Here is a 25,266-nt window from a genome sequence, read left to right as displayed (position 1 = left end):
AACCACAGACAGACCCAGACACGGCCATTATAAACCTCCTTGAGTCAGAAACAAAGAAAGAGAGACACCAACACCCAGGGCTACAACCCAGCTAACTCAGCTGCGCTGGCTAAATGTCTAAGCATCTCACCTGGCAATTGATGTCTTGAAACGGCGTCCCAGTCACCTCTGGACCCTGGACACACACACAAAGACAAAGAACCACCTCGTGTAGCTTTAACAGACTGTCGGGGCAAGTGCTGTTCAAGTTCAGAGTTCATGTATTAGGGGTATAGCCCTGTGAGCCATTCGGCTCTTGAATCGGGTGCAACTGCAACAAACAGAAAACAAAAAAACATGAACAAAAAACATCTTAAAGTGAATATGTGACTGAGTGCAAACTGAAAATCCAAGAAAAGACAGCAAAATATTGCAGAAAAAAACACCGTATACCAACGCTGTGCAAACATCCCAGTGGGATGCAAGTCAAACAACAACAACAACCACAAGACAACTTAGATTAAGGCCATCAGTCTAACTCTGTACTACAACAAACATGGCTAAACCAATACACTGTTGGCGAGTGGCACCTATGAAGGCTGGCTCGGCACACGAGGGGGTGGGTGGCCAGCACCACACCTGGCCGCCTTTGCCTCCCCAGTGGCGATGTTTACACACCGCACCAGGCACCTACTTGAGACAGAGTTCACCTAGGAAAGGTTCAGGACCAGTTCAGATAATCGTCACTGGTGTCGGCCGTGAATGGGAATCGAACTCGGGTCGCCGGGTTCGTAGCATAGTGCAATAACCCCCACCGCCGCCACCCCCACCACAGCCGCCGACACAGACGACACCACCGCCAACATCCACACAGCCACCACCACGACCACCACCGTAACTGCAGCCACCACCGACACCACCACCACCACCGCCACCCACACAGCCACCGCCACCGCCACCACCGCCACCCACACAGCCACCCACACAGCCACCCACACCGCCACCACCACCACCGCCACCACCACCGCCACCCACACAGCCACCGCCACCACCATAACTGCAGCCACCACCGACACCACCACCACCGCCACCCACACAGCCACCGCCACCGCCACCACCGCCACCGCCACCCACACAGCCACCCACACAGCCACCACCACCGCCACCGCCACCCACACAGCCACCGCCACCCACACAGCCACCGCCACCACCATAACTGCAGCCACCACCGACACCACCACAGCCACCACCCAGCCACTGCCACCGACACCACCACCACCACCACCCACACAGCCACCGCCACCACCGTAACTTCCACCACCACCGCCACCCACACAGCCACCACCCAGCCACCGCCACCGACACCACCGCCACCCACACAGCCATCGCCACCGACACCACCACCACCACCCACACAGCCACCGCCACCACCGTAACTGCCGCCACCACCGACACCACCACCACCACCACCCACACAGCCACCGCCATCACCGTAACTGCCGCCACCACCGACACCACCACCGCCACCCACACAGCCACCGCCACAACCACCACCGTAATTGCAGCCACCACCGACACCACCACCGCCACCGCCACAACCACCACCGTAATTGCAGCCACCACCGACACCACCACCACCGCCGACACCACCACCACCGCCACCCACACAGCCACCTCCACCACCATAACTGCCGCCACCACCGACACCACCACCGCCACCCACACAGCCACCGCCACAACCACCACCGTAATTGCAGCCACCACCGACACCACCACCGCCACCGCCACAACCACCACCGTAATTGCAGCCACCACCGACACCACCACCACCGCCGACACCACCACCGCCACCCACACAGCCACCTCCACCACCATAACTGCAGCCACCACCGACACCACCACCACCACCGACACCACCACCACCGCCACCCACACAGCCACCTCCACCACCATAACTGCAGCCACCACCGACACCACCACCACCGCCACCCACACAGCCACCGCCACCACCATAACTGCCACCGACACCGACATCACCACCACCTACACCACAACCGCCACTGCCACCACCATAACTGCAGCCACCACCGACACCACCACCACCTACAGCACAACCACCACCGCCCTCTGCAGTGCGTCGTTTGACATCTCATTTGGGAGTGGCTGCGACACGGCCACCGTGGGAAGTCCGTATCCCGGTGGCTTCGAACAGGACCACCACCAGCAACCACCTTCACCACCACTACCAGCAACCACCAACAGCACCACCACCAGCAGCACCACTACCATCACCACCACCACCAGCAGCAGCACCATCAGCACCACCACCACCATCACCACTATCAGCAACCACCAACAGCACCACCACCAGCAGCACCACTACCATCACCACCACCACCAGCAGCACCACCACCAGCAACCACCTTCACCACCACTACCAGCAACCACCAACAGCACCACCACCAGCAGCACCACTACCATCACCACCACCACCAGCAGCAGCACCACCATCAGCACCACCACCACCACTAGCAGCAGCACCACCATCACCACTATCAGCAGCACCACTATCAGCAGCACCACCATCAGCACTACCAGCACCATGACCACCATCAGCAGCAGCATCATCATCAGCAGCAGCAGCACTACCATCATCAGCACCACTAGCAGCACCATCAGTACCACCATCAGCACCACCACCATCACCACCACCACAACCACCAACACCATCACCACCATGACCACCACCAGCAGCAGCACCACTGGCAGCACCACCACCACCACCATCAGCAGCAGCACCACGACCATCACCACTACCACCACCACCAGCATCAATACTATCATCATCATCACCAGCATCAATACTATCATCATCATCACCAGCATCAATACTATCATCATCATCACCAGCACTACCACGACCACCATCAGCACCACCACCACCACCTACACCACCTACACCACCGCCGCCACGACCATCACCACGACCACCATCCCTCACCCCGGCAGCATCCTTCTGCAGCAGCAGAGGCTTGGCCTCGGTGATCTGGATCTCCTGCATTTCACTCGCCATGTTCAGAGCCCAGGTTCGACACCTGTGCGGGGTGAGGAAGGGAGATAGGGAAGGGTCGAGATAGAACACACACCACCATCGTCAACGCCACCATCATCATCATCAACGCCACCATCATCATCAACGCCACCATCATCATCAACACCACCATCATCATCATCAACGCCATCGTCATCAACACCACCATCATCAACGCCACCATCATCATCAACGCCACCATCATCATCAACGCCACCACCATCGTCAACGCCACCACCATCGTCAACGCCACCACCATCATCATCAACGCCACCACCATCATCATCAACGCCACCACCATCATCATCAACGCCACCACCATCATCATCAACGCCACCACCATCATCATCAACGCCACCACCATCATCATCAACGCTACCACCATCATCATCAACGCTACCACCATCATCATCAACGCCACCATCATCATCATCAACGCCACCATCATCATCATCAACGCCACCATCATCATCATCAACGCCACCACCATCATCATCAACGCTACCACCATCATCATCAACGCTACCACCATCATCATCAACGCCACCATCATCATCATCAACGCCACCATCATCATCATCAACGCCACCACCATCATCATCAACGCCACCACCATCATCGTCAACGCCACCACCATCATCAACGCCACCACCACCATCGTCAACGCCACCATCATCATCGTCAACGCCACCATCATCGTCATCAACGCCACCACCATCGTCAACGCCACCATCGTCAACGCCACCATCATCATCAACACCACCATCGTTATCATCGCCGTCACCGCCGCGACCGCTATCATCATAAAAATCATCAACGCAACCATCATCAACGCCACCATCACCGCCGTCACCATCACCACCGTCATTATCAGCACTATAATCATCAACACCACCACCATCACCACCGTCAACATCATCACCGAGTGTGCGTGATTGAGAGTGTCAAAGTGAGAGTAAGCGGAGCTTGTTTCCTCTCCCCCTGTTCTGCAGTGTGAGTGAGTGTGAGTAGGTGAGTGTGAGTAGGTCAGTGTGAGTAGGTCAGTGTGAGGTCAGTGTGAGTAGGTCAGTGTGAGTAGGTCAGTGTGAGTAGGTCAGTGTGAGTAGGTCAGTGTGAGTAGGTGAGTAGGTGAGTGTGAGTAGGTGAGTGTGAGTAGGTAAGTGTGAGTAGGTGAGTGTGAGTGAGTGTGAGTAGGTGAGTGTGAGTAGGTCAGTGTGAGTAGGTCAGTGTGAGTAGGTCAGTGTGAGTAGGTCAGTGTGAGTAGGTGAGTGTGAGTAGGTTAGTGTGAGTAGGTGAGTGTGAGTAGGTAAGTGTGAGTAGGTGAGTGTGAGTGAGTGTGAGTAGGTGAGTGTGAGTAGGTGAGTGTGAGTAGGTCAGTGTGAGTAGGTCAGTGTGAGTAGGTCAGTGTGAGTAGGTGAGTGTGAGTAGGTGAGTGTGAGTAGGTGAGTGTGAGGAGGTGAGTGTGAGTAGGTAAGTGTGAGTAGGTGAGTGTGAGTGAGTGTGAGGAGGTGAGTGTGAGTAGGTCAGTGTGAGTAGGTGTGAGTGTGTGAGTGGAGTTTGTATCCCCTCCCCCTGTTCTGCAGAGTGTGAGTGAGAGTGTGAGTGAGAGTGTAAGAGTGTGAGTAAGTGTGAGTGAGAGTGTGAGAGTGTGAGTGTGAGTAAGAATGTGAGTAAGAGTGTGAGTGTGTGATAGTGTGAGTAAGAGTACGAGTGAGTGAGTGGAGTTTGTATCCTCTCCCCCCGTTCTGCAACGGGGTTTTGTTCCGCGTTCACAGCTTCCCTCCTCCCATAGCTAAACCAACACCCACTGTGGAACTGCTATCGGCCAAACCCACATCACCCAGCGCTGAAACATGACACCGCAAATTCCCCCCAACTGGGATCTCACACGGCACTAATCACCGCCCCCTCGTGGCGGCAGACAGACGCACAGGCAGCTGGATGGGTTGGCGAGCGAACAGGCAAATGGCAGGCTGGGTCAGCGGGTGATGAGTGAGCGAGTGAGTCTATGGATTGGTTGGCAAGAGAGCAGGAATATGGCTGGCTGGGTGAGTGAGCGAGTGAGTTCATGGATGAGCAAGAGAGTGGATGGTACGGGTATCCGTTTGCGACCCTGGTGCGGCCGGGTATGGGTACGGGTAGGCCGTGAATCTCTGGTGAGTCACCGTTTGTCACTCATTTCGGGTAGGGTACGGGTAGGGAACAGGTACCCGTTTGCGACCCTGGTGCGGCCGGGTACAGGTACGGGTAGGCCGTGAGTCACTGGTGAGTCACCGTTTGTCACTCATTTCGGGTAGGGTACGGGTAGGGAACTGGTACCCATTTACGACCCTGGTGCGGCCGGGTACGGGTACGGGTAAGGAATCAAAACCCGTTAGCGACCGCTGACGCAGGCAGAGAGACAGACGGACCCCGCTCACCCTCTCTACCCTGCTCGCCCCCACTGTCTCTCGCTCTCTCGCACGCGAACGAGCGAGCGAGCGATCAATTAATCAACACGGCCAGTCGCACCGCGTGCCCATCTCACTCGCGGGGGGTCACATTGCACAGTCACTCGAGCGCGCGGCGCGTGACCTGGGTCGTGCACCTAGCCTGGCACGGCAGGCAACCCACGGGACCTGGGTCTGTCCCGTGACCTCCTCCTCCTGCACCTAGCCTGGCACAGCAGTCAACCCACGGCACCTGCAGGGTCTCTCTCCGTGACCTCCTCCTGCACCTAGCCTGGCACAGCAGTCAAACGACGGGAACTGGGACCCTTTCCGTGAGCGCCTCCTGCACCTAGCCTGGCACAGCAGGCAACCCATGGGACCTGGGTCTGTCCCGTGACCTCCTGCACCTAGCCTGGCACAGCAGTCAACCCATAGCACCTATGGGTCTCTTGGGTTTCTATTCAAATTCTCCCTGACGATCCGAATGACGTTGTTGTCATCGGGAAGCGCTGAGGCGGCTGTCGTGCACTGCACGTGGTTGTTTTGAAATCGGATCCGGTGGTGTGGGTGGAGTGGGTGGTGTTGGTGGTGTGGGTGGGGGTGTGGGTGGTGTGGGGTGGTGTGGGTGGTGAGGGTGGTGGGGGGTGAGGGTGGGGGGGGGGTGTGGGTGGTGTGTGGTGTGGGTGGTGGTGGTGGTGGTGGTGGTGGTGGGGTGGGTGGTGGGTGGGTGGTGTGGTGTTGTGGGGTGTGTGGTTGGGTGGGGGTGGGGTGGGGGTGGTGGGTGTGGTGGGGGGTGGGTGGGGGTGGTGTGGGTGGTGAGGGTGGGTGGGTGGAGTGGGTGTGTGGTGGTGTGGGTGGTGTGGGTGGTGGGGGTGGTGGGGGTGGTGGGGGTGGTGTGAGTGGTGGGGGTGGTGTTGGTGTGGTGTGGGTGTGTGGGTGGTGTGGGTGGTGTGGGTGGATGTGGGGTGGTGTGGGTGGTGTGGGTGGTGTGGGTGGTAGTGGGTGGTGTTGGGTGGTGTGGGTGGGTGGGGTGGTGTGGGTGGAGTGGGTGGAGTGGGTGGTGTGGGTGGTGTGGGTGGTGTGGGTGGTGTGGGTGGTGTGGGTGGTGGGGTGGTGTGGGTGGTGGGGTGGGTGGGGTGGAGTGGGTGGTGTGGGTGGTGTGGGTGGGTGGGGTGGTGGGGTGGTGTGGGTGGTGTGGGTGGTGGGGGTGGTGTGGGTGGTGGGGGTGGTGTGGGTGGTTGGGTGGTGTGAGTGGTGGGGGTGGTGTGGGTGGTGTGGGTGGTGTGGGGTGGAGTGGGTGGTGTGGGTGGTGTAGGTGGTGGGGGTGGTGTGGGGGTGGTCTGTGGGTGTTGTGTGGTGGTGGGGGGTGGTGAGGGTGGTGGGGGTGGTGTGGGTGGTGGGGTGGTGGGGTGGTGGGTGGGGGGTGGTGTGGGTGGTGGGGGTGGTGGGGTGGGGTGGGGGTGGGGTGGTGGGGTGGTGGTGGGTGGTGGGGTGGTGTGGGGTGGTGGGTGGTGGGGGTGGTGTGGGTGGTGGGTGGGTGGTGGGGGGTGGTGTGGGGTGGTGGGGGTGGTGGGGGTGGTGTGGTGGTGGGGGTGGTGTGGGTGGTGGGGGTGGTGTGGGTGGTGGGTGGAGTGGGTGGTGGGGTGGTGTGGGTGGTGTGGGTGGTGGGGGTGTGGGGTGGTGTGGGTGGTTGGGGTGGGTGGGGTGGGTGGTGGGAGGTGGTGTGGGTGGTGGGGTGGTGTGGGTGGTGTGGGTGGTGGGGGGTGGTGTGGGTGGTGGGGTGGTGGGGTGGGTGGTGGTGTGGGTGGTGGTGGGGTGTGGGGTGGTGAGGGTGGTGTGGGTGGTGTGGGGGGTGGGTGGGTGGGGGGGTGGGTGGTGGGGGTGGGGTGGGTGGTGGGGGGGGTGGTGAGGGTGGTGTGGGTGGTGTGGGTGGTGGGGGTGGTGTGGGTGGTGTGGGTGGTGAGGGTGGTGGGGGTGGTGGGGGTGGTGAGGGTGGTGGGGTGGCTGTGGGTGGTGTGGGTGGTGTGGGTGGTGAGGGTGGTGGGGGTGGGGTGGTGGTGGGGGGGTGGTGTGGGTGGTGTGGGGTGGGTGGTGGGGTGGTGGGGTGGTGGGGTGGGTGGGTGGGGGTGGTGGGGGTGGTGTGGGTGGTGGGGGTGGTGTGGGTGGTGAGGGTGGTGGGGGTGGTGTGGGTGGTGTGGGTGGTGGGGGTGGTGTGGGTGGTGTGGGTGGTGGGGGTGTGTGAGGGTGGTGTGGGTGGAGTGGGGTGGAGTGGGTGGTGTGGGTGGGTGGGTGGTGTGGAGTGGTGAGGGTGGTGGGGGTGGTGTGGGTGGTGGTTGTGGGTGGTGTGGGTGGTGTGGGGTGGTGTGGGTGGTGAGGGTGGTGTGGGTGGTGAGGGTGGTGGGGGTGGTGAGGGTGGTGAGGGTGGTGTGGGTGGTGTGGGTGGTGTGGGTGGTGAGGGTGGTGGGGGTGGGGTGGGTGGTGGGGGTGGTGGGGGTGGTGTGGGTGGTGTGGGTGGTGTGGGTGGTGGGGGTGGTGTGGGTGGTGGGGGTGGTGTGGGTGGTGGGGGTGGTGTGGGTGGTGTGGGTGGTGTGGGTGGTGGGGGTGGTGGGGGTGGGGTGGGTGGTGGGGGTGGTGTGGTGGTGGGGGTGGTGAGGGTGGTGGGGGTGTTGTGGGTGGTGTGGGTGGTGGGGGTGGTGTGGGTGGTGTGGGTGGTGGGGGTGTGGTGGGGTGGTGTGGGTGGTGGGGGTGGTGAGGGTGGTGTGGGTGGAGTGGGGTGGTGTGGGTGGTGTGGGTGGAGTGGGGTGGTGTGGGTGGTGGGGGTGGTGTGGGTGGTGTGGAGTGGTGAGGGTGGTGGGGGTGGTGTGGGTGGTGGTGTGGGTGGTGAGGGTGGTGTGGGTGGTGGGGGGTGGTGAGGGTGCAGTGGGTGGAGTGGGTGGTGTGGTGGTGTGGGTGGTGGGGTGGTGGGGGTGGTGGGGGTGGTGTCGGTGGTGGGGGGCGGTGAGGGCGGTGTGGGTGGTGTGGGTGGTGGGGGTGGTGAGGGTGGTGAGGGTGCAGTGGGTGGATGGGTGGTGGTGTGGGTGGTGGTGGGGGTGGTGGTTGTGGGTGGTGGGGGTGGTGGGGGTGGTGTCGGTGGTGGGGGTGGTGGGGGTGGTGTCGGTGGTGGGGGTGGTGGGGGCGGTGTGGGTGGTGTGAGTGGTGGGGGCGGTGAGGGCGGTGTGGGTGGTGTGAGTGGTGTAGGTGGTGGTGGTGGTGGTGGTGGGGGTGGTGGGGGTGGTGTGAGTGGTGTAGGTGGTGTGGGTGGTTGGGGTGGTGTGGGTGGTTGGGGTGGTGCAGAGGTCGCAATCGGGTACCCGAAACCGTACCCTACCCGATACCCGGCCGGGTACGGGTAGCTGAGTATCGGGTAGGGTACGGGTACCCGTTTGCGACCCTGGTGCAGCCGGGTACGGGTAAGGAATCAAAACCCGTTTGCGACCTCTGGGGTGGTGTGGTGTGGGTGGTGTGGGTGGTGTGGGTGGTGTGGGTGGCGTGGGTGCTGTGGGTGGTGTGGGTGGTGAGGGTGGGGTGGGTGCTGTGAGCGGTGTGGGCGATGTGGGGGTGGTGGGGGAAATGTTTCTTTAGAACAAAAAACAAAACCATCTAAATAATTACAAATAAGCGGGCCATCGAACCTTCTTGCGCCGTTTGTTTTTTTTAATATGTAATTACGTAAACGCTCATCATTCGCCTGCCAATAACATACCAGCGTGCGTGTGTATGTGCGTGTGTGCATGCGTATGTGCATGTGTGTGTACGTGCGTGCGCCTCAGGCAGTTAAGTCTATACCGGGGATATTTGTGTTTGCGTGTGCATGTATGTGGTGGAAAGCGGTAGCGTAGTGATTCTAGATTTGAAGCTTTCGTGACTGCAAGGATTCATACGCTTAGTTCTTTCGGTAAAGTCACGTAGGTAAAAAATGAAATTAAAATTAATAAAAGTAAAATAAAATGTTATTTTTTAATAAAATAAAATTGTATTTTTATTAATTATTAAAAATAAAATAAAATGTTATTTTAAAATAAAATGAAATATTATTTTTATTAATTTTATTTAATTTTTTTACCTATGTGACTTTACCGAAAGAACTAAGGGTAGCGTAGCGGTTAGCGCTACGCTGCGCTACGAACCCGGCGACCCGAATTCAATTGCCGCTCACTGGCCAACATTATTTAGAAACCGGTCCTGGGCCTCCCCTAGATCCACTCTGCCTCAAATGAGTACCTGGTGCGGTGTGTAAACATTGCTGTTGGCCACCCACTCACTCCCTTGTGTGCCGTGCCGGCCTTCGTAGGTACGACTCGCTAACAGCACTTGCCAACAGTCCGCTGAAGGCTACACTGAGGGGCTTGAAATGAATTATATAAACACACCGCACACCGCACTAACCAGGTGAAAAATTCTGCGTGCAAAAATAATCACATTTCCTTTTAGAAAATAATAACAATTCAGTCGGCGGGAATTTTACGACCCAGTGTGGACATTTGTTATCGTTTTCGTCTAACTCCGGCCAACCACAACCACCACAACCGCAACCACCACAACCACCACCACAACCACCACAACCACCACCACAACCACCACCACAAAAGATCCCACCGTGTAGCCTACACAGGCTGTTGGGTACAAGTGCTGTTTGCGAGTAGCAGCAGCGCCTATGAAAGCCAGCGCTGTGGCACACACAGAGGGGGTGGGTGGGTGGCCAGCACCACGCCCGGCCGCCTTTGTCTCCCCAGTGGCGATGTTCACTGTTAGCGAGTAGCAGCAGCAGCTAAGAAGGTCAGTACAGCACACGAGGGGGTGGGTGGGTGGCCAGCACCAAGCATGCCCGGCCTCCTTGGTCTCCCCACCTACACACACCTACAAAGATCTAGATTTGAAGTTTTCGTGACTGCAAGGATTCATATTCTTAGGTTTTTTCGGTAAAGTCACGTAGGTAAAAAATGTAAATTAATAAAAGTAAAATAAAAATAACGACGTTTCGGAGGCAACACAAGCTTCCGTCTTCAGGTGGAACAGTCACAGCACGCTTGCTGTATCAAGTAAGTGAGAAATTCCAATAAAACAGTCCTTGTATATATGATGACGACGATGATACAACACTCGTAGTTGTAGATGTGAAGCTTTCGTGACTGCAACGATTAATATTCTTAGTTTTTTTCGGTAAAGTCACGTAGGTAAAAAAAATTTTAATTAATAAAAGTTAAATAAAAATAAAATAAAAATCACTACGTTTCGGAGGCAACACAAGCTGTATCATTGATACAGCTATCCTATCATACAGCTCTCGTATCATCGATACAGCAAGCGTGCTGTGACGGTTCCACCTGAAGACGGAAGCTTGTGTTGCCTCCGAAACGTCGTGATTTTTATTTTATTTTTAAATCCTTTATATTAAGTTCGCTTGCTTGCTTGCGTGCTTGCTTGCTTACGACCGTGCAAACCTTTCTGTCGTTTTTTAACCCACTTCCCGTGATCCAATCGAGCTGACATTTTGCACACAGACTCGTTGTGCGAGACAATTAATGTTCGTGAAAAAACATTTCCAAAATTTTACACTGTTTAGGGAAAACAAATTAAATATTTAATTACCAATTGCTTAATACTGGCAGACAATCATCTGACCCATAGGTGGCAGCCATCTCAAGCCAGAGGACGAGAGGACTCTAGCCGCCACGCATATAAAGGATTTAGAGTTAAAAACTTTGTTTTTACGGGTTATACTTATTATTTTATTAATTTCAATTTTTTACCTACGTGACTTCACCGAAAAAAACTAAGAATATGAACCTACAAAGATCCCCCGTATAGCCTGTAACAGACTGTAGGGGCAAGTGCTGTTAGCGAGCACCTATGAAGGCCGGCACGGCACACGAGGGGGTGGGTGGCCAGCACCACGCCCGACCGCCTTTGTCTCCCCAGTGGCGATGTTTACACACCGCACCGGGTACTCATTTGAGGCAGAGTCGATCTAGGGGAGGAGGCCCAGGACCGGTTCAGATAATCGCCACTGGTGTTGGCCATGAGCGGGGATCGAACCCAGGTCACCGGGTTCGTAGTGCAGCGTGCTGACCGCAACACCACCGCTCCCCCACCGCTCCCCCACCGCTCCCCCACCGCTCCCCCACCGCTCCCCCACCGCTCCCCCCACACCTCAGGCACACTGGACGCTGTACACTGCACACACCCACAGTATTAACACAAACATTAATGATTACCACGAGACCACACGTGTGTTGTCTGCAGGCAAGGTCGGAAGATCTGATCGTCGTTCTATCCCCTGACCTTGATGTCACCTCTGCGTGTGTCAAAGTGCACACCCCCGCCCACCCGCTCGCTCACTCACTCACCCCCTTCACCTTCCCACCCACTCACTTACACCTACTCACTCACACCTACTTACTTACCCACTCACCTACCCACCCACTCACTCACACCTACTTACTTACCCACTCACCTACCCACCCACTCACCCACTTCACCTACCCACCCACTTACACCTACTCACTCACACTACTTACTTACCCACTCACCTACCCACCCACTCACACCTACTTACTTACCCACTCACCTACCCACCCACTCACTTACACCTACTCACTCACACTACTTACTTACCCACTCACCTACCCACCCACTCACTTACACCTACCTCACTCACACTACTTACTTACCCACTCACCTACCCACCCACTCACTTACACCTACTCACTCACACTACTTACTTACCCACTCACCTACCCACCCACTCATTGACTTACACCTACTCACTCACACTACTTACTTACCCACTCACCTACCCACCCACTCACTCACCTACTTACTTACCCACTCACCTACCCACCCACTCACTTACACCTACTCACTCACACTACTTACTTACCCACTCACCTACCCACCCACTCACTTACACCTACTCACTCGCACTACTTACTTACCCACTCACCTACCCACCCACTCACTTACACCCACCCACTCACACTACTTACTTACCCACTCACCTACCCACCCACTCACTTACACCCACCCACTCACACTACTTACTTACCCACTCACCTACCCACCCACTCACTCACACTACTTACTTACCCACTCGCCTACCCACCCACTCACTTACACCTACTCACTCACACTACTTACTTACTTACCCACTCACCTACCCACCCACTCACCCACTTCACCTACCCACCCACTTACACCTACTCACTCACACTACTTACTTACCCACTCACCTACCCACCCACTCACTCACACTACTTACTTACCCACTCACCTACCCACCCACTCATTTACTTACACCTACTCACTCACACTACTTACTTACCCACTCACCTACCCACCCACTCACACTACTTACTTACCCACTCACCTACCCACCCACTCATTGACTTACACCTACTCACTCACACTACTTACTTACCCACTCGCCTACCCACCCACTCACACTACTTACTTACCCACTCACCTACCCACCCACTCACTTACACCTACTCACTCACACTACTTACTTACCCACTCACCTACCCACCCACTCACTTACACCTACTCACTCACACTACTTACTTACCCACTCACCTACCCACCCACTCACTCACCTACTTACTTACCCACTCACCTACCCACCCACTCATTGACTTACACCCACTCACTCACACTACTTACTTACCCACTCGCCTACCCACTCACTCACTTACACCTACTCACTCACACTACTTACTTACCCACTCACCTACCCACCCACTCACTTACACCTACTCACTCACACTACTTACTTACCCACTCACCTACCCACCCACTCACTTACACCTACTCACTCACACTACTTACTTACCCACTCACCTACCCACCCACTCACTTACACCTACTCACTCACACTACTTACTTACCCACTCACCTACCCACCCACTCACTTACACCTACTCACTCACACTACTTACTTACCCACTCACCTACCCACTCCCCTCTCCAACCACTTACCCACTCACCTTCCCACCCACTTACCCACTCACCTTCCCACCCACCTTCCCACTCACCTCTCCACTTAGCTCCCCCCTTACCTCCCCACCCACTCACCTGCAAACCCACTCACCTGCAAACCCACTCACCTCCCCACCCAGTCACCTGCAAACCCACTCACCTGCAAACCCACTCACCTCCCCCACTCACCTCCCCCACTCACTTCTCCACCCACTTAACCACTCACCTCCCCCCTTACCTCCCCACCCACTCACCTGCAAACCCACTCCCCTGCAAACCCACTCACCTTCCCCACTCACCTCCCCCACTCACCTCCCCCACTCACCTCCCCCACTCACTTCTCCACCCACTTAACCACTCACCTTCCCACTCACCTCCCCACTTAGCTCCCCCTCACCTGCAACCCACTCACCTGCAAACCCACTCACCTGCAAACCCACTCACCTGCAAACCCACTCACCTGCAAACCCACTCACCTCCCCACCCACTCACCTGCAAACCCACTCACCTCCCCCACTCACCTCCCCACCCACTCACCTCCCCCACTCACCTCTCCACCCACTTAACCACTCACCTTCCACTCACCTCCCCACTTAGCTCCCCCCTTACCTCCCCACCCACTCACCTGCAAACCCACTCACCTGCAAACCCACTCACCTGCAAACCCACTCACCTCCCCCACTCACCTCCCCCACTCACCTCCCCCACTCACCTCTCCACCCACTTAACCACTCACCTTCCCACTTAGCTCCCCCCTTACCTCCCCACCCACTCACCTGCAAACCCACTCACCTGCAAACCCACTCACCTCCCCCACTCACCTCCCCCACTCACCTCCCCCACTCACCTCCCCCACTCACCTCTCCACCCACTTAACCACTCACCTTCCCACTTAGCTCCCCCCTTACCTCCCCACCCACTCACCTGCAAACCCACTCACCTGCAAAACCCACTCACCTCCCCCACTCACCTCCCCCACTCACCTCCCCCACTCACCTCTCCACCCACTTAACCACTCACCTTCCCACTTAGCTCCCCCCTTACCTCCCCACCCACTCACCTGCAAACCCACTCACCTGCAAACCCACTCACCTCCCCACTCACCTCCCCCACTCACCTCTCCACCCACTTAACCACTCACCTTCCCACTTAGCTCCCCCCTTACCTCCCCACCCACTCACCTGCAAACCCACTCACCTGCAAACCCACTCACCTCCCCCACTCACCTCCCCCACTCACCTCTCCACCCACTTAACCACTCACCTTCCCACTTAGCTCCCCCCTTACCTCCCCACCCACTCCCCTGCAAACCCACTCACCTGCAAACCCACTCACCTCCCCACCCACTTACCCACTCACCCGATCCCTTCACCATCACCTGCTCAGACCAGTGTGAACTGGATCTCTGTATCTACTCTGCGTAGCAATACCAACCCCCAATGTATTCACCTGACAACATCCACGTGAGTTACGCAAGTGAAAGGTGTGTGTGTGTCTGTGTGTGTGTGTGTGTCTGTGTGTGTCTGTGTGTGTGTGTGTGTCTGTGTGTGTGTGTGTGTCTGTGTCTGTATGTCTGCGTGTGTGTGTCAGTGTGTGTGTGTCTGTGTGTGTGTGTCTGTGTGTGTCTGTGTGTGTGTGTCAGTGTGTGTGTGTGTCTGTGTGTGTGTGTGTTTGTGTGTGTGTGTGTGTGTCTGTGTGCGTGTGTCTGTGTGCGTGTGTCTGTGTGCGTGTGTCTGTGTGCGTGTGTCTGTGTGCGTGTGTCTGTGTGCGTGTGTCTGTGTGCGTGTGTCTGTGTGCGTGTGTCTGTGTGCGTGTGTCTGTGTGCGTGTGTCTGTGTGCGTGTGTGTGTCTGTGTGCGTGTGTGTGTCAGTGTGTGTGTGTCAGTGTGTGTGTGTCAGTGTGTGTGTGTCTGTGTGTCTGTGTGTGTGTGTGTCTGTGTGTGTGTGTGTCTGTCTGTGTGTGTGTCTGTGTGTGTGTCAGTGTGTGTGTCGCGGTAGTGTAGCGGTTCGCTACGCTGCGCTACGAACCCGGCGACACGGGTTCGATTCCCGCTCACGGACAACACCTGTGACGATTATCTGAATCGGTCCCGGGCCTCCCCTAGGTCGACTCCGCCTCAAATGAATGTGTAGTAAACATCGCCACTAGGGAGACAAAGGCGGCCGGGTGTGGTGCTGGTCACCCACCCCCTCGTGTGCCACAGTGCCGGCTTTCATAGCAGAGGTCGCAATCTGGTACCCGATACCCGTACCCTACCCGATACCCGGCTACCCGTACCCGGCCGGGTACGGGTAGCCGTTTGCGACCCTGGTCCGGCCGGGGACGGGTAAGGAATCAAAACCCGTTTGCGACCTCTGCTTCATAGGTGCTACTCGCCAACAGCACTTGCCCCAACAGTCTGTTGAAGCTATATGGGGGATCTTTGTCTTTGGTAGGTATCTCTCCCCGCTTCCGCCGATTTCCATGTAGCATGAAGCCATTACCATCCCCACCCTCCCCACCCTCCCCACCCTCCCCACCCTCCCCACCTCTCCCCACCCAGCCCCACCCTCCCCACCCAGCCCCTTCCCTGCACGACGGACGGACACAACAATCCCTTGTGGGCAGGTGTAACCTGGCGGTTCCTACCAGTACAAGCAAACTCCAAATATACAGCAGCAGGCGTCAGGGTCGGGATAGAAACCACGACCTCCTGCATACCAGGCGAGGTAGTTAACATCTCCTAGCCATCGTGATGATGATGATGATGAGAGAGACACGCAAACACCAAATATACAGCAGCAGGCGTCAGGGTCGGGATAGAAACCACGACATCCTGCATCCCAGGCGAGGGAGTTAACATCTCACCACCATGGCGCCAGGTTAACACGGTGTGATCTTTGCGTTGTGTGTGTGAGAGAGAGCGTGAGGGAGGAGTGGTGGTGCAGTGGTTGGTGCACTGCGCTGCAAGGGACTGGGCCAGGCGACCCGTAACCCATTGACGGTCACGGCGAACATCAGTGGCAGAACCGAGTGTGGCATCTGAACTGGTTCTGCCACTTTCTTCCACACGATTGCTTGAGTAAATGGGTCTCTGTGTGATGAGTCTATGGGTCTCTGTGTGATGAGTCTATGGGTCTCTGTGTGATGAGTCTATGGGTCTCTGTGTGATGAGTCTATGGGTCTCTGTGTGATGAGTCTATGGGTCTCTGTGTGATGAGTCTATGGGTCTCTGTGTGGCGAGTCTATGGGTCTCTGTGTGGCGAGTCTATGGGTCTCTGTGTGGTGAGTCTATGGGTCTCTGTGTGGTGAGTCTATGGGTCTCTGTGTGGTGAGTCTATGGGTCTCTGTGTGGTGAGTCTATGGGTCTCTGTGTGATGAGTCTATGGGTCTCTGTGTGATGAGTCTATGGGTCTCTGTGTGGTGAGTCTATGGGTCTCTGTGTGGTGAGTCTATGGGTCTCTGTGTGGTGAGTCTATGGGTCTCTGTGTGGTGAGTCTATGGGTCTCTGTGTGAGTCTATGGGTCTCTGTGCGAGTCTGTGGGGTGTCTGTGTGATGAGTCTGTGGGTCTCTTTGTGACGAGTGTTTGAGTATCGGTGAGTGTATGGGTCTCGGTGTGATGAGTCTATGGGTCTCTGAGGAAGTCTATGGTCTCTGTGTGAGTCTATGGGTCTCTGTAAGTCTCTGCTGTGTGAGTCTATGGGTCTCTTCTGTGTGAGTCTATGGGTCTCTGCTGCGTGAGTCTATGGGTCTGCTGTGCGAGTCTCTGGGTCTCTGCTGTGTGAGTCTGTAGGTCTCTGCTGTGTGAGTCTGTGGGTCTCTGCTGTGTGAGTCTGTGGGTCTCTGCTGTGTGAGTCTGTGGGTCTATGCTGTGCGAGTCTATGTGTCTCTGCTGTGTGAGTCTATGGGTCTCTGCTGTGTGAGTCTGTGGGTCTATGCTGTGCGAGTCTCTGGGTCTCTGCTGTGTGAGTCTGTAGCTCTTTGCTGTGTGAGTCTGTGGGTCTATGCTGTGCGAGTCTATGGGTCTCTGCTGTGTTAGTCTATGGGTCTCTGCTATTCGAGTCTCTGCTGTGTGAGTCTGTGGGTCTATGCTGCGCGAGTCTGTGGGTCTCTGCTGTGTGAGTCTGTGGGTCTCTGCTATTCGAGTCTCTGCTGTGTGAGTCTATGGGTCTCTGCTGTGTGAGTCTATGGGTCTCTGCTGTGCGAGTCTATGGGTCTCTGCTGTGTGAGTCTATGGGTCTCTGCTGTGTGAGTCTGTGGCTCTCTGCTGTGCGAGTCTTTGCTGTGTGAGTCTATGGGTCTCTGTGTGAGTCTGTGGGTCTGCTGTGTGAGTCTGTGGGTCTCTGCTGTGTGAGTCTATGGGTCTCTGCTGTGTGAGTCTATGGGTCTCTGCTGTGTGAGTCTATGGGTCTCTGCTGTGTGAGTCTACGGGTCTCTGCTGTGTGAGTCTACACGTCTCTGCCTGTGTGAGTCTACAAGTCTCTGCCTGTGTGAGTCTACAAGTCTCTGCCTGTGTGAGTCTACAAGTCTCTGCCTGTGTGAGTCTGTGGGTCTCTGCTGTGTGAGTCTATGGGTCTCTGCTGTGTGAGTCTATGGGTCTCTGCTGTGTGAGTCTGTGGGTCTCTGCTGTGTGAGTCTGTGGATCTCTGCTGTGTTGAGTCTACGGGTCTCTGCTGTGTGAGTCTCTGCTGTGCGAGTCTCTGGGTCTCTGCTGTGTGAGTCTATGGCTCTCTGCTGTGTGAGTCTCTGCTGTGTGAGTCTATGGGTCTCTGCTGTGTGGGTCTATGGTTCTCTGCTGTGTGGGTGTATAGGTCTCTGTGTGAGTCTATGGGTCTCTGCTGTGTGAGTCTATGGGTCTCTGTGTGAGTCTGTGGGTCTCTGCTGTGTGAGTCTCTGGGTCTCTGATGTGTGAGTCTGTGGCTCTCTGCTATTCGAGTCTCTGCTGTGTGAGTCTATGGGTCTCTGCTGTGTGAGTCTATGGGTCTCTGCTGTGTGAGTCTATGGGTCTCTGCTGTGTGAGTCTATGGGTCTCTGCTGTGTGAGTCTATGGGTCTCTGCTGTGTGAGTCTGTGGGTCTCTGCTGTGTGAGTCTATGGGTCTCTGCTGTGTGAGTCTGTGGGTCTCTGCTGTGTGAGTCTCTGGGTCTCTGCTGTGTGAGTCTCTGGGTCTCTGCTGTGTGAGTCTCTGGGTCTCTGCTGTGTGAGTCTCTGGGTCTCTGCTGTGTGAGTCTGTGGCTTTCTGCAGTGTGAGTCTGTGGCTTTCTGCAGTGTGAGTCTATGGGTTTCTGCTGTGCGAGTCTATGGGTCTCTGCTGTGTGAGTCTATGGGTCTCTGCTGTGTGAGTCTGTGGGTCTCTGCTGTGTGAGTCTATGGGTCTCTGCTGTGTGAGTCTATGGGTCTCTGCTGTGTGAGTCTATGGGTCTCTGCTGTGTGAGTCTATGGGTCTCTGCTGTGTGAGTCTATGGGTCTCTGCTGTGTGAGTCTATGGGTCTCTGCTGTGTGAGTCTCTGGGTCTCTGCTGTGTGAGTCTCTGGGTCTCTGCTGTGTGAGTCTCTGGGTCTCTGCTGTGTGAGTCTCTGGGTCTCTGCTGTGTGAGTCTGTGGGTCTCTGCTGTGTGAGTCTGTGGGTCTCTGCTGTGTGAGTCTGGGTCTCTGCTGTGTGAGTCTGTGGCTTTCTGCTGTGTGAGTCTATGGGTCTCTGCTGTGTGAGTCTGTGAGTCTCTGCTGTGTGAGTCTGTGGGTCTCTGCTGTGTGAGTCTCTGGGTCTCTGCTGTGTGAGTCTCTGGGTCTCTGCTGTGTGAGTCTGTGGCTTTCTGCTGTGCGAGTCTGTAGCAAATCTGCAGTGTGAGTCTGTGGCTCTCTGCTTTGTGAGTCTGTGGGTCTCTGCTGTGTGAGTCTATGGGTCTCTGCTGTGTGAGTCTCTGGGTCTCTGCTGTGTGAGTCTGTGGCTTTCTGCTGTGTGAGTCTGTAGCAAATCTGCAGTGTGAGTCTAAGGGGCTCTGCGGGTTTTTATTCATTACAGTAATGGCTTTGTGCGTGATAGAAATCTGCGGAAGCTGGAAGAAAGCCCCACCAAACCCCAAAGCTCCCCTATGTAGCCTTACCAGACTATTTGGCCAAGTGCTGTTAGCGGGCACCTATGAAGGCCAGAACTGTGGTACACGAGGGGAGTGGATGGCCAGCACCACGCCCGGCCGCCTTTGTCTCCCCAGTGGCGATGTCAACAAACCGCACTCAATTTTCGATGTAAAGCTTTCGTGACTGCAGGGATTCATCTTCTTGGTTTTTTTTCGGTAAAGTCATCACGTAGAAAGGAAGTAATAAAACAATAGAAATAAAACGTAATAAAATAAACGCAAGCAGCCGTCTTCAGGTGGAGACGGCTGCTTGCGTTGTAGCCGAAACGTCGTGAGAATTATTTTATTATGTTTTATTTTTATTATTTTATTACTTCCCTTCTACGTGACTTTACCGAAAAAAACCAAGAAGATGAACACCGCACTCATTTGAGGCCGAGTCGACCTAGGGGAAGCCCAGGACCGGTTCAGATAAACTCGGGTTCCTAGCGCAGCGCTAACCCGCAAACACTATTCGCAGCTTCCGCACAGATGGATTCATGAATCCCAATCGCCATTAAATATCCACTCGTACACTCTGTCTGCACAATGCACACACATCCCAGTATTGTCAGATCCACATGTTGTATGAGAGACTGCCCCAGTGTCACTGTCAGTCTCGTGGAGGTAAAATGACCATACTTCACCACTTTGGCCATCACACACAGCGGGGAGTACGTTGATACGTGGAGTGGGAGCATAGAGCAGTAGAGTACAACATTGTCACTGCATTGTCCTGCACAGTCTCGTGGAGGTAAAATGACCATACTTCACCACTTTGGCCATCACACACAGCGGGGAGTACGTTGATACGTGGAGTGGGAGCATAGGGCAGTAGAGTACAACATTGCCACTGCATTGTCCTGCACAGTCTCGTGGAGGTAAAATGACCGTACTTCACCACTTTGGTCATCACGCACAGCTGGGGCAGGAGGGTACGTTGATACGTGGAGTGGGAGCATAGGGCAGTAGAGTACAACATTGTCACTGCATTGTCCTGCACAGTCTCGTGGAGGTAAAATGACCATACTTCACCACTTTGGTCATCACGCACAGCGGGGGGTACGTTGATACGTGGAGTGGGAGCATAGAGCAGTAGAGTACAACAATGTCACTGAATTATCCTGCATAGTCTACCCATCGCAGCCGTAGCAAAACCTATAGCGCCTGTTATGCACCGGCGGTATAAACAAACCAGGAGAGGGGGGGGGGGAAACGCGGCCACCACCGGTGACGATTATTTCAACCGGTCCTGTGCCTCCCCTAGGTCGACTCAGCCTCAAACGAGTAACTGCTGTGGTTGTGTGAACATCGCCAATCCCCGGGCGAAGATGGGCGTCTAAGTATAAATGTTGCGTCTTAACCCTCCGCCACAGCCAATAAATAACGACCCAATGAGTTACTAGTGTAGTGTAGCGTGTAGTGTATAGTGCAGCGTAATTATACCACTTCAGCCTACCGGTGTGTTGAAGAGTAAAGCCACAACATTTACAATGTAAGGTGCAATCCCATTTAGTACGTAGACAAAATAAATCTGTCAAAACTTGAGACCTCTACCCCTCCCTCCCTGTACGGGAAGTAATAAAATAATGAAAATAAAACATAATAAAATAATTCTCACGACGTTTCGGCCACAACGCAAGCAGCCGTCCTCAGGTGAAGAATGAAACACCACCAAGCTTGGAGCATATATTTAAGCTGGGTTAGAGCGGCCGATATTTAATCCAAGCTGAAAAGATTGAGGATGAGTAATATGAGCGTGGCAAGTAGAAAGAAAATAAGTTAAATAATAGAATACGACGTTTCGATTGCAACACAAGCAACCGTCATCAGGTAGAGCTACATTTGAGAGAGAGGCAAAACACAGACACGGAGACACACAGACACACAAGCAGAGACAGAGAGACACAGACACACAGACACAGAGCGACACACAGACACAGAGAGACACACAGAGAGAGAGAGACACACAGAGAGAGAGAGACACACACAGAGAGAGAGACACACACAGAGAGAGAGACACACACAGAGAGAGAGAGACACACAGACACAGAGAGACACACAGAGACAGAGAGACACACAGAGAGAGAGACACACACAGAGAGAGAGACACACACACAGAGAGAGAGACACACACACAGAGAGAGAGAGACACACACAGAGAGAGAGACACACACACACAGAGAGAGACACACACACACAGAGAGAGAGACACACACACAGAGAGAGTGAGACACACACACACAGAGAGTGAGACACACACACACAGAGAGAGAGACACACACACAGAGAGAGAGAGACACACACACACACAGAGAGAGAGACACACACACAGAGAGAGACACACAGAGAGAGACACACAGAGAGAGACACACACACAGAGAGAGACACACACAGAGAGAGAGACACACACAGAGAGAGACACACACACATAGAGACACACACACATAGAGACACACACAGAGAGGGACACACACAGAGAGAGACACACACAGACACAGAGAGAGACACACACAAAGAGACATAGGTTTTTACCCTTTTATCTGGCACAAAAACTAACACATATAACCACAACACAATCATTCAAAATGCAAACAAAAATAAACTCTGATAATGATGATATGCACACTGTCCTTGAAGTTGATTGGTGCACACCCGAGACAGCTTTTCTTAGAGCCTAGTCTCCACTGGTGTTGGACCAGATGACGCCAAAAGGAGTTTGTGACTTTACCCAAAGAACCAAAAAGTACAGATGGTTTCCTGCAAGCACGAAATATTCAAATCAAGTTTGAACCGCCTCTACGGGGAGGGTTTCTCCACACAACTATTAGATCTTGTCACACCTGATGACAATGGCTTGTGTTGCGATCGAAACGTCATCATCTATTCGTTTATTTACTACCTACGTGGACTTTACCCACAGAACCAAAGCGTTTGGATGGATTCCTGTAGTCACGAAAGCTTCAAATCAAAATTAGACCATTTCGATTTAAAGCTTTCGTGACTGCAGGGATTCATCTTCTTGGTTCTTTCGGTAAAGTCACGTAGAAGGGAAGTAATAAAAAATTAAAAATAAAACATAATAAAATCAAATAATTCTCGCGACGTTTCGGCTACAACGCAAGCAGCCGTCTTCAGGTGAAGAATGAGACACTGCCAAGCTAGGAGCTTATATATAAGCCGAGTTGGAGGTGGAAGAAGAAGAGCGCCTTAACAAAAAGAATGTGCATATCAAGAAGAATTTAGCATATTCATGAGAAATGCGTAGGAGGTGGGCGGGTTGGTTTCAAAGTCATATTATGCCCATGCATTATGCAGGATCAGCAGCATCAAAGGGAGGGAGGGGAGTAGCATTAACAAAGGGAGGGCATGATAATTGGTTCTTTACCCTTCTATCTGGCAACAAAACTGACACCTTTTTACAAGGAGTCATGTTTGCATAGACCGCAATACCTGCAGTCATAATACAAACAAAAGAACATAACTCTGATAATGTGCACTGTCCTTGAAGTTGATTGAAGGAAAGCTGTCTCGGGTGTGGACCAATCAACTTCAAGGACAGTGCACATTATCAGAGTTATGTTCTTTTGTTTGTATTATGACTGCAGGTATTGCGGTCTATGCAAACATGACTCCTTGTAAAAAGGTGTCAGTTTTGTTGCCAGATAGAAGGGTAAAGAACCAATTATCATATTTTTACTGGCAAATGAGGTTCCCATAGTGTAAAGGGAGGGCATGTTAATAATATGTAGAAGCAATGAAACATGTGAATGGGAGAACGGTGGCAGGAGATCCGCAGCAGAGCAAATAATGCATTCCCTGTGGAGGACACAGTGAGTGGAATGTGGTTAACCGAACTCGCCCCGATCCATGCGTAACGCACTAAATGGACGGCCCCTACTAAGTACGGTGACGTTTCGCTGGTCTAATTACATAATTACATCAATCGGCTTTCGCTACCAATAATTATCCATCAATGTTTCGCGTGAGGTCACCTGATTAAGCTGGTGGTATTTACTGACGAAACGTCGTACTTTAGATGGTTAATGTTGTGTAAATTCTCTCAGACACACCACCAGTTAGTGCTGTTACCTCGTCACGAATTTCCTGAAGAAGCTAGTGGCAATTTACTGACGAAACGTCGTACTTTAGATGGTAAATGATGCGTGGATTTGCTCTCGGTTAGTGCTGTTACCTAGTCACGAATTTCCTGATGAAGCTAGTGGTATTTACTGGTGAAACGTCGTACTTTAGATGGTAAATGATGCGTGGATTTGTTCTCGGTTAGTGCTGTTACCTAGTCACGAATTTCCTGATTAAGCTAGTGGCAATTTACTGACGAAACGTCGTACTTTAGATGGTTAATGTTGTGTAAATTCTCTCAGACACCACCAGTTAGTGCTGTACATAGTCACGAATTTCCTTAAGAAGCTAGTGGTAATTTGCCTGCGAAACGTCGTACTTTAGATGGTAAACGATGCGTGGATTTGCTCTCGGTTAGTGCTGTTACCTAGTCACGAATTTGCTGATGTTGCTAGTGGTAATTTACTGACGAAACGTCGTACTTTAGATGGTTAATGTTGTGCAAATTCTCAACACAGTTTTATAGCGGTAACGAATTGCCACGTTCTGTTAACGTGACAAACCTTAACAGAATTATCAGAATCGGGTGGCGGCGGCTTTCACGACACAACAACATTGACTTACAGCCCCTCACACAAATAACAATAAAACTATGGATCTTAACACCTGTTCTATTGACGATTTCGTCAAATAAAAGCAACGGTATTGTAAAAAACGCGACACCTCCTGCGATATAGAAACACAGCACTCACCCGGACCGCCCTCCTCAAATTGCCGCAGAGATCTTGCCTGAGGTAAAAAAAAAATAGAAATTGTATTTGCCTTTTAAAAAAAAAATGTTGAGGGGTTTTAAAAAAATAAATAAAATAAAAATAAACACCAAACCCAGATGGCTAAACAACGACGCCGCCTTTAGCCGAAGCAAAAAAAAAAATCGAGCGAAGTTTGTTCGCGACTTGTTAAATTTTTGACAAAATCGTGCAATAGTTTACGCTTTAAATTAGACGGTTTGAGAAGAAATGTGTTTGTTAATTCGCGTTCGTTAAAATCGAAAACGCAAAAATCAGCCGCCACAAGCAGCCGGAGCAGCGCCGCGCGAAGCTTTAAGGTGGGGCCCGCAGTGGTGAGGGGGGGGGACGTCACGTGACACGCGGGGGGGAGGGGCGGAAGTGACGTCACCGGTGAAAGCCCCGCCCCCCGCACTGACCCCCGCGAAGCGGACATCTTAGGTGGGGAAGGGTGAAGGCGGCCATCTTACGTGAGGGGTGGGAGGTTGGAACCATAGCCGAGGCCCGCAGTGGCGGGGGAGGGGAGTGTCACGTGACACTGGGGGGTGGAAGTGACGTCACCCGGTTAAAGCCCCGCCCCCCGCATTGACCCCCGCCAAGCGGACATCTTAGGTGAGGAAGGGAGATGGCGGCCATCTTACGTGAGGGGTGGGAGGTTGGAACCATAGACGAGGCCCGCAGTGGTGAGGGGGGGGGACGTGTCACGTGACACGGGGGGGGAGGTGGAAGTGACGTCACCTGTTAAAGCCCCGCCCCCCGCATTGACCCCCTCGAAGCGGACATCTTAGG

At 54.1% G+C, this 25,266-nt stretch overlaps 1 long non-coding RNA gene across 1 annotated transcript; it reads right to left on the bottom strand.

The window, feature by feature from the left end:
- On the bottom strand, window positions 1-24,817 carry LOC133339016 (uncharacterized). Its single transcript, XR_009754663.1, has 3 exons — window positions 24,442-24,817; window positions 2,981-3,074; window positions 1-175 (listed from the first exon to the last, which is right to left on the bottom strand). It is a non-coding gene; the product is annotated as an uncharacterized LOC133339016 (long non-coding RNA).
- Between the last annotated feature and the right edge of the window lie 449 nt (window positions 24,818-25,266).

The sequence above is a fragment of the Lethenteron reissneri genome, unplaced genomic scaffold (assembly GCF_015708825.2).
Source record: "Lethenteron reissneri isolate LAM-NWPU_2019-01 unplaced genomic scaffold, ASM1570882v1 scaffold_1639, whole genome shotgun sequence".
In the NCBI taxonomy this organism is placed as follows: domain Eukaryota; kingdom Metazoa; phylum Chordata; class Hyperoartia; order Petromyzontiformes; family Petromyzontidae; genus Lethenteron; species Lethenteron reissneri.
This window is presented reverse-complemented; position numbering and strand designations above follow the sequence as displayed.